This window comes from Stomoxys calcitrans, chromosome 1 (genome assembly GCF_963082655.1).
Source record: "Stomoxys calcitrans chromosome 1, idStoCalc2.1, whole genome shotgun sequence".
NCBI lineage: Eukaryota > Metazoa > Arthropoda > Insecta > Diptera > Muscidae > Stomoxys > Stomoxys calcitrans.
Window position 1 is genome coordinate 116,560,003 of NC_081552.1, and position 7,814 is coordinate 116,567,816.

The 7,814-nt window shown below is 41.0% G+C and overlaps 1 pseudogene; it reads left to right on the forward strand.

The window, feature by feature from the left end:
* The first annotated feature begins 616 nt into the window (after positions 1-616).
* On the forward strand, positions 617-2,997 carry LOC106091522 (larval serum protein 1 beta chain-like; annotated as a pseudogene).
* Positions 2,998-7,814: the final 4,817 nt, after the last annotated feature.

Below are 7,814 nucleotides of genomic sequence, written 5' to 3' on the forward strand. Positions count from 1 at the left end.
CACCCACAATCGTGAGAATTGTTCACAAATTACCCCCAATTGAAATTTTTTCTGATTAGCATGTAGTTTGGCACATAATGTTACAATATTCCTACTCGCAGTCCTATAAACTTTCAGCAAATAGACTTTTCAGTAGCCAACATGCTATCATAAAATTACAAACATTTTGCTATATCAGCAGAACTATTCCGCAAATAGCAGCAAAATCGAAAATGAACGGCTGACCTTTTTCTGTAAACACAAAAGACGCCTGTTCCAGTGATTTCAACAATAAGATATATGTATATCCGTGGTGGTGGATAACCAAAGTTCGGCCTGGCCAAACTTAATGCGTTTTCACTAGTTCTTCGTTGTGAGATATATATGGAAGTACGTCCGCTCGAAATTTAATGATGCAAAATGTCTTCGCTTTGGCAAAATAAATGTTTTGTCCAATTAGAGCCGAGAACATCATAGCCTTTTGCAGTATTGGTCTATGAAAAAATCTAAAAGGTTACGACCTTATTAAATCGCAGATTCTTTTTTACGATTCGTTGCCAAAGTGCAACAGATTTGATAACGAAATTGTATAAATTCACTGGCACCACCAGCAGTTACTAACAGAGTGGAATTCGACATGAAAGTTGTTCTGGTTTTATTGGTGTGTTCGGCGATAGTGATTGCAGCGTCCCAGAATGGTGTAAAAATTGCCGACAAGTCCTTTTTGGAGAAGCAAAAATTTTTGCTCGAAATCGTATATCGCGTCGAGGATCCCTTAATGCTCGAGGAGTGGATCAAACTAGGAGATAAATTAATTGTGGACAAGTCATACTACAGCGTAAGTAAAGCGAGAAGTTTCCAAAGTAAAACTATCAAGGCATGCTTTTTAATTTTCAGCACTATGACATCCATATGGAACAATTCTGGGAAACCTACCAATCAAAAGCCCTCTTACCCAAGGGTGAATTCTTTGGAAATCTAGTAAAATTGCATCATTGTCAAGCCTGGGGTCTGTTCAACTTCATTTATTATGCCAAGGACTGGCAAACCTTCCAACACAACGTCTGCTGGGCCCGTATACATATTAATGAAGGAATGTTTGTACATGCTCTCACTTTGGCTGTCATTCACCGCGATGACTTTGAAGGTCTTATTATTCCATACATCTACGAAATTTTCCCTCAATACTTCCTGAACAGCAAGTTCATCTTTGCCGCCGAAAAATTCGACTACAATGTATGGAGTAAGTACATCATGTACGAAAAGGAATTCTACGACGTCTACTATCAGAACAACGAGTACAACAAACTTGGCGAGTACGTCTATATGAAAGACTGGAAGATGTGGCAGTGGTGGAAACTAATGGGTCTTGGAGAACATTGGTATGCGGAAAACAATTATATGCTTCGCGAGAACATCTATGAATTTAACCAAGATTCTCAGTGGTTGTCGATGATGAATGATGTCAAAATGTGGTTTATGCCTGTTGACTATACTCGTGATATTGACTTCTACAATGAAGATTCGAGCCTTTCCTACTTCACCGAGGATGTCGGATTGAATGCTTTCTGGTACTACTTCAACATGGATTATCCCATCCACTTGGATGGCAAAACATTTGATCTACACAAAGACCGTCGTGGAGAGTTTTGGGTATATGGAATGCACAAAATGATTTCTCGTTATTATTTGGAGCGCCTGTCACATGGTTTTGGCAAAATTCCGGATTTTTGGCAATACCAAGAAATCCAGAAGGGCTATAATCCCCAGTTGGTTTCATACAATGGTGTTGGCTACACTTACCGCAAGAATTACTATGAAGTTGAAAATAACATAAGCAATGGCGTGATGATCAAGATCAATGACTTCTTTAAACGAATTGAAGGAGTCATCGATGTAGGCTACTTCAAAATGTACGACGGAACTTTGATCGATTTGCGCAACCCCAGTGCCTCAGAGTATATTGGTGCTATGATTCAAGGTAACGTCGATGTGTTTGACAAATATTTTTTCAACTACTGGTACTTGTACAGCAACATGTACTTGGCAGAAACAGAGCCCACTAAATTCAATGTAAATCCACATGTGTTCCTTAACTTCCAAACAATGGTGCGTGACCCTATGTTTTTCATCTTCCATAAAAGGATAGTCGATATATTTTTCCGCTTCAAGGAATATCTCGGACCGTATTCAAAGGAAGAGCTTCTACTTCCCGGGGTTCACATCAAAAATGTCAAAGTTTCTGAATTGGCTACATATTTCGATTTGTTTGATTTCGTTTGATTTGTTGAACGACAAGTTGCTCTTTGCAGATGGACATTTTGTATGGGACAAGACTCTTTTGGCTCGCCAAATGCGTTTAAATCATAAACCGTTCAGTTTTGAGATGACTATTGAATCCGACAAAAAGCAAAAGATTTTCATTCGCTCCTTTATTGCGCCGAAGTATGACGAATATGGCCAGGTAATCTCTCTGGCCGATAATCGCAGAAATTTCTTTGCCATTGACAAATTCTCATATGAGTTAAATGCTGGCGAGAATGTCGTTAATCACAATGCAGGTGAATATGTGTTCACAACTTCCGACCACATGACGTACACTGAGTTGTATCACTACGTCAAGTTGGCAATTGAAGATAAATACGATTTCCCAATGAACATTAGCCATCCTCATTGTTTACTCCCCGACCGTCTTCTTCTTCCACGCGGCTGGGAAAAAGGCATGCCTATGCAATTATTCGTCATGGCCACCCCCTATGACGTTGACTATGAACAATTCGACTACAGCTTCACGTGCGGCATCGGATCTGGAAAACGTTGGCTGGATGATAAACCTTTTGGACATCCCTTCGATCGAAAAATCGATGAATATATCTTCAATATGCCCAACATGTATTTTAAGGATGTCAAGATCTATCACTATGATAACTTCGAAGTCTACAGCAAGAGTACAAGAAACACGGTGAATTCGATTATGATTTTTACAAAAGCTACTACTCCAAAGGTCATACATATTAAGGAGTAAAACATCTTATTTCTATAACAAAGTTTGCTATTTTAAGTTTTAAAACTACAATAAAGTTCAACATTTTTTAAAGCTTAAGAAAAACAACTCCTATGTCCTATAATAAAATAAGTAAGTAAAGGCAAAAGCCTTCGGAGCCAACTATATATCCTACAAGTGAAAATTGGGAACTTTATCTTATTCTAATCCGAATTTGATGGACCTCTGTGGAGATTTTCAAATGGGTTATAAAGCAAACCGTATCAAATTTCGAGCAGATGTGTTCAAAATTGTAACAACTAGCCCTTTAAACGAAATTTAACAAAAGTGTCAGCAGTCATAAGAGAATTAGATGGGCCAATTTTTATGTCAATCAGTTGACAAATGACCACATTACTGCAATTTACTCAAAGTCGGGCGAACAGACATATGGGAGCTACATCTAAACCTAGACAGATTTCGAACATATCGTGGTAGTCGTCCAGGAAAGCGCTGTGCAAGATTTTGAGAAGATTGTGCTTGCAGCGACTAAAGTAGTGAAAATCGGGAGAAAAATGTATGTGGGAGCTACATCTATATCTGAACCGATTTGTACGAAACCCACCATTAACGTCGAAAGCCATAAAAAAATCTTCGTGGCAAATTTCGAGCGAATCGGTTTAAAAATGGCCACATAATTGAAGTCTAAATCCAATATGAGGGCTATATATTTCCAATGGCTCTCTTGCAGGTGTATAGGGCAAGAGTGCCCTTTCTCGCCCTTTCCAAAATGTTGGATTTGAAGTTCAATTTCCTGTCCAGCAAAACATCCAGGTATTTTGTGCTTTCTGTAAATGGAACATTCTTTCCACCCAAGGACACAGGTTCCACTGTAGGCAACTTGTATCTCCTGCTAAAAAGAACTACTTCAGTCTTGCTCGGATTTATATCCAGAACGCATTCGGTAGCCCACTTAACTGTTGCACTTAGAGCCTGAAGTATATCTCTTAGATTGCTGGGAAACTTCTCCTAACCGCAATTGCCACGTCATCAGCATACGTGACCACTTTTACGACTTTTTCTTCCAGAGACCACAATAAATTGTTAATGGTTATATTCCAAAGTAGAGGAGACAGTACACCTACTTGAGGTGTTCCTCTACCTACCCATCTTTTTAGATCCACAGATCTCAAGCCTGCCGCAATGCATCTTTTAGTAAGTATGTTGTTAATAAACTTTCTAACGGCAGAGTTGATGCCCAGAAACTCCAACTCCTTCATGATTGACGTCGGTTTTACATTACTGAAAGCACCTTCAATGTCAAGAAATGCTACCATTGTATATTCCCTGACAGCGGCTCTATGTATCCGACTAGGTCGTGAAGGGCTGTTTCAGTGGACTTGTTTTTACTATTGGGTTGTCCAAAAAGTAATTGTCGGTAATATAGTAGTAATATAGTCGGCGTTGACAAATTTTTTCAACGGCTTGTGACTCTGTAATTGCATTCTTTCTTCTGTCAGTTATCAGCTGTTACTTTTAGCTTGCTTTAGAAAAAAAGTGCGCGAAATTTTGTTTACATTTGTTTGTTTGGCGTCAATTTTAATATGGGTACCACATGTATTGAAAGAAATTCATTTAACAAACCGAATCAACGCTTGTGATATGCACCTTAAACTCAATGAATTCGATCCGTTTTTAAAACGAATCATAACTGGAGATGAAAAATGGATTGTTTACAACAACGTTAGTCGAAAACGATCATGGTCCAAGCATGGTGAACCAGCTCAAACCACTTCAAAGGCTGATATTCACCAAAAGAAGGTTATGCTGTCTGTTTGGTGGGATTGGAAGGGTGTGGTATATTTTGAGCTGCTTCCAAGGAACCAAACGATTAATTCGGATGTTTACTGTCAACAATTGGACAAATTGAATACAGCCATCAAGGAGAAGCGACCAGAATTGGTCAATCGTAAAGGTTTCATATTCCACCAGGACAACGTTAGACCGCACACATCTTTGGTCACTCGCCAAAAACTGAGTGAGCTTGGCTGGGAACTTTTGATGCATCCACCATATAGCCCTGACCTTGCACCATCAGACTACCATTTATTTCGATCTTTGCAGAACTCCTTAAATGGTAAAACTTTCGGCAATGATGAGGCTATAAAATCGCACTTGGTTCAGCTTTTTGCCAGGAAGATGGCAAAAGGTTAGCGAACAAAATGGCAATTATATACAATATTTGATTAAAGTTCATTCTAAGTTTTATTAAAAATGCATTTACTTTCTTTTAAAAAATCCGAAATTACTTTTTAGACAACCCAATATATGCATGCTGCTGCCGCGACAGAAGATATCCAGGGATCATTGCCCTAAGATAGGTTTCTATCAATCTCTCAAGGGTCTTTAGCATAAAGGATGACAGACTAATAGGACGGAAATCTTTCGCATTCGAGTGGTAGGGCTTTCCTACTTTCGGAATGGAAATTACCTTCGTGTCCCTTCATCCCACAGGTATATATGACATTCTGATACAAGCAGAGTATATCTCCCTAAGCCAGGGAACCAGTCTATCAGACACAGCTTGTAATTCAACCTGTGATACATCTTCAGGGCCTGACGACATAAAGGAGTCGAAACTTCTTATCGCCCAACGGATTTTCGGCTCAGACACAATTTCCCTAATGGCCTCCGACGAATGCGTATCAGTGCCAACCTCTTCTAGCGCCACGTTGTCCGTTGGAGAATTTCCCAGGAAATGTGTGTCAACGAGTAGTTCTTGTGTTTCCCCACTAGACATTGTCCATACATTCTCTGACTTCTGGATATACCCAACCGTAATAGGTCTCGAGGACAGAATATTCCTTAGCCTAGTGTCCTCAGATGTATCCTCCACTGCAGAATTCTACTAAGGATTTATTCTGAGCCTTTCTAGGCTCGCTCTTAAATTTTTTTAACTCAGCCTTATAGATGTCCCAATCGTTTGGTGCTCTTGTGGCTTTTGCGCTGTCGAAGAGTTTTCTGCAGTCCTTCCTTAGACCAACCAGCTCTAGTACCTCCTGCCTGTTCCTGGTAATAAAGGTCGGTTTATTCCCTTTATTACAAATCGCCAGATTGCAACTTATAATATATTCAATAAGCAACTCACCCCTTTCGTTGACATCCGAACTTCCCCATATCTGGTGATGTGCATTAAGCTTTTCTTCCCAACAGAAGCGGCATCAACCAGCGACTTAAGGTTTGAAGGCGCTATCTCTGAATCGTGTGCCATATATGGGGAAGCCAGGCAGTAATGAGACTTGTTTATTTCAAGGCTGGCTTCTACTAAATCTTAAGTGCTTGGCGACGGAAGAAGAAAAACATTAAGACTACTCTTTGCAAGAATACAGGCTCTGTGTCTCCCATTCCCCGTACCCCTGAGAAGTTTAAATCCCTCCACACACCCATGGTTTCTGGATAAGAACCACGTCAAATCCCCCTGCCATCAGGAGGACTTTTTGTGCCGCCGAAGCGGCCTTACAATTTTGGAGATTCATCTGTAGAAACCGGACCATGGTCTGGATTCAGAACTTCCACCACTGTTGTGTTAGTCTCATCTTCTGACTCCATCAGACTGACATCCTCACAAGATTCGTTAGAACTTGTCATGATGAGCTTCCGTACGCATCCAGTGGCAGCTGAGAAAGCTGTAGAACCACTCTTCCTCAGGACATTGGACACTTGCAATGCAGACGATTTCTCCTAAGATGCTTCACTAACTGCTGCTGTCGAAGTACTTTCTGAGTTTCGCGCTTCCCCGTTGGCGCGCACTTTGAGCCCAGTCCAACTTTGTGACCCACCCACACAGGGTATGTCGGGTCCCGTTTCGAAGCCATCCCCTCCTGTATCGATTGTGGCAGGGGGATTTTCAGTCTCCTGCTATCCGCCAGACTTTAGCCATGTGGTCGATAGTTCCTCAGGCAAGTGTTCAGCAACAACTGCTAAGCCGTCTCCTGATTCCCCAACCCCACCGCTTCTATAGACCCTCAGTTTCAACTTGTTGAATCCGTAGGATATAACCTCTTCAGACTTGTTGAGATCTGTGAGACAGCCGGAGTTTAGTACGATTACTGCATGTCTCCGGTCACCATCAGCTCATCCAGTCTTCCAGTCGATGGGATTGCGAGTAGAAAACGAATGCGATATTCAAATGTGGGACCACGTTTCTGGGGGTCCACCCCTTTCCCAAAACACTCCCCAAACACGACTTATTTACTGACCCTGGAAATATGGGGCTTAAATAAAAGGTGTTAAATGTAGAATTCGAATCTGATATCCAAATTTGCGACCAAGTGTTTGGGGGGCCGCCTCTCACCGAAAACATCCCCCAAAGGGGACAAATTTACGACCATAGCACTATGGGGCTCAAATGAAACGTCTTTGGGAGTAAAGCACGAATTTGATATCAATATTCGAGAAAAGTGTCTATGGGGCCACCCCACCCCCACAACACCACCCAAATAGTACGTATTTGCTGACTTTTGCAGTATGAGGGTTTATAAAGTGGAATGCGAATCTGAAATATATTTTCAAGGCCAACTCACTGAGTGGCCGTCAATCCTACAAAATATATAGATATATGAGAATAGAGCACGTTGCTGATATATTTTCCGGGCTTTGTGTTTGGGGGACCACCCCAATCCCCAAAACACCCCTAAATCGGACATATTTACAAACCATGGCAATATGGGACTCAAATGAATGGTATTTGCGAATACAATACGAATCTGATATCCAAATGTGGGACCACGTTTCTGGGGGTCCACCCGTTTCACAAAACACCCCCCAAACAGGACTTATTTACTGACCATGG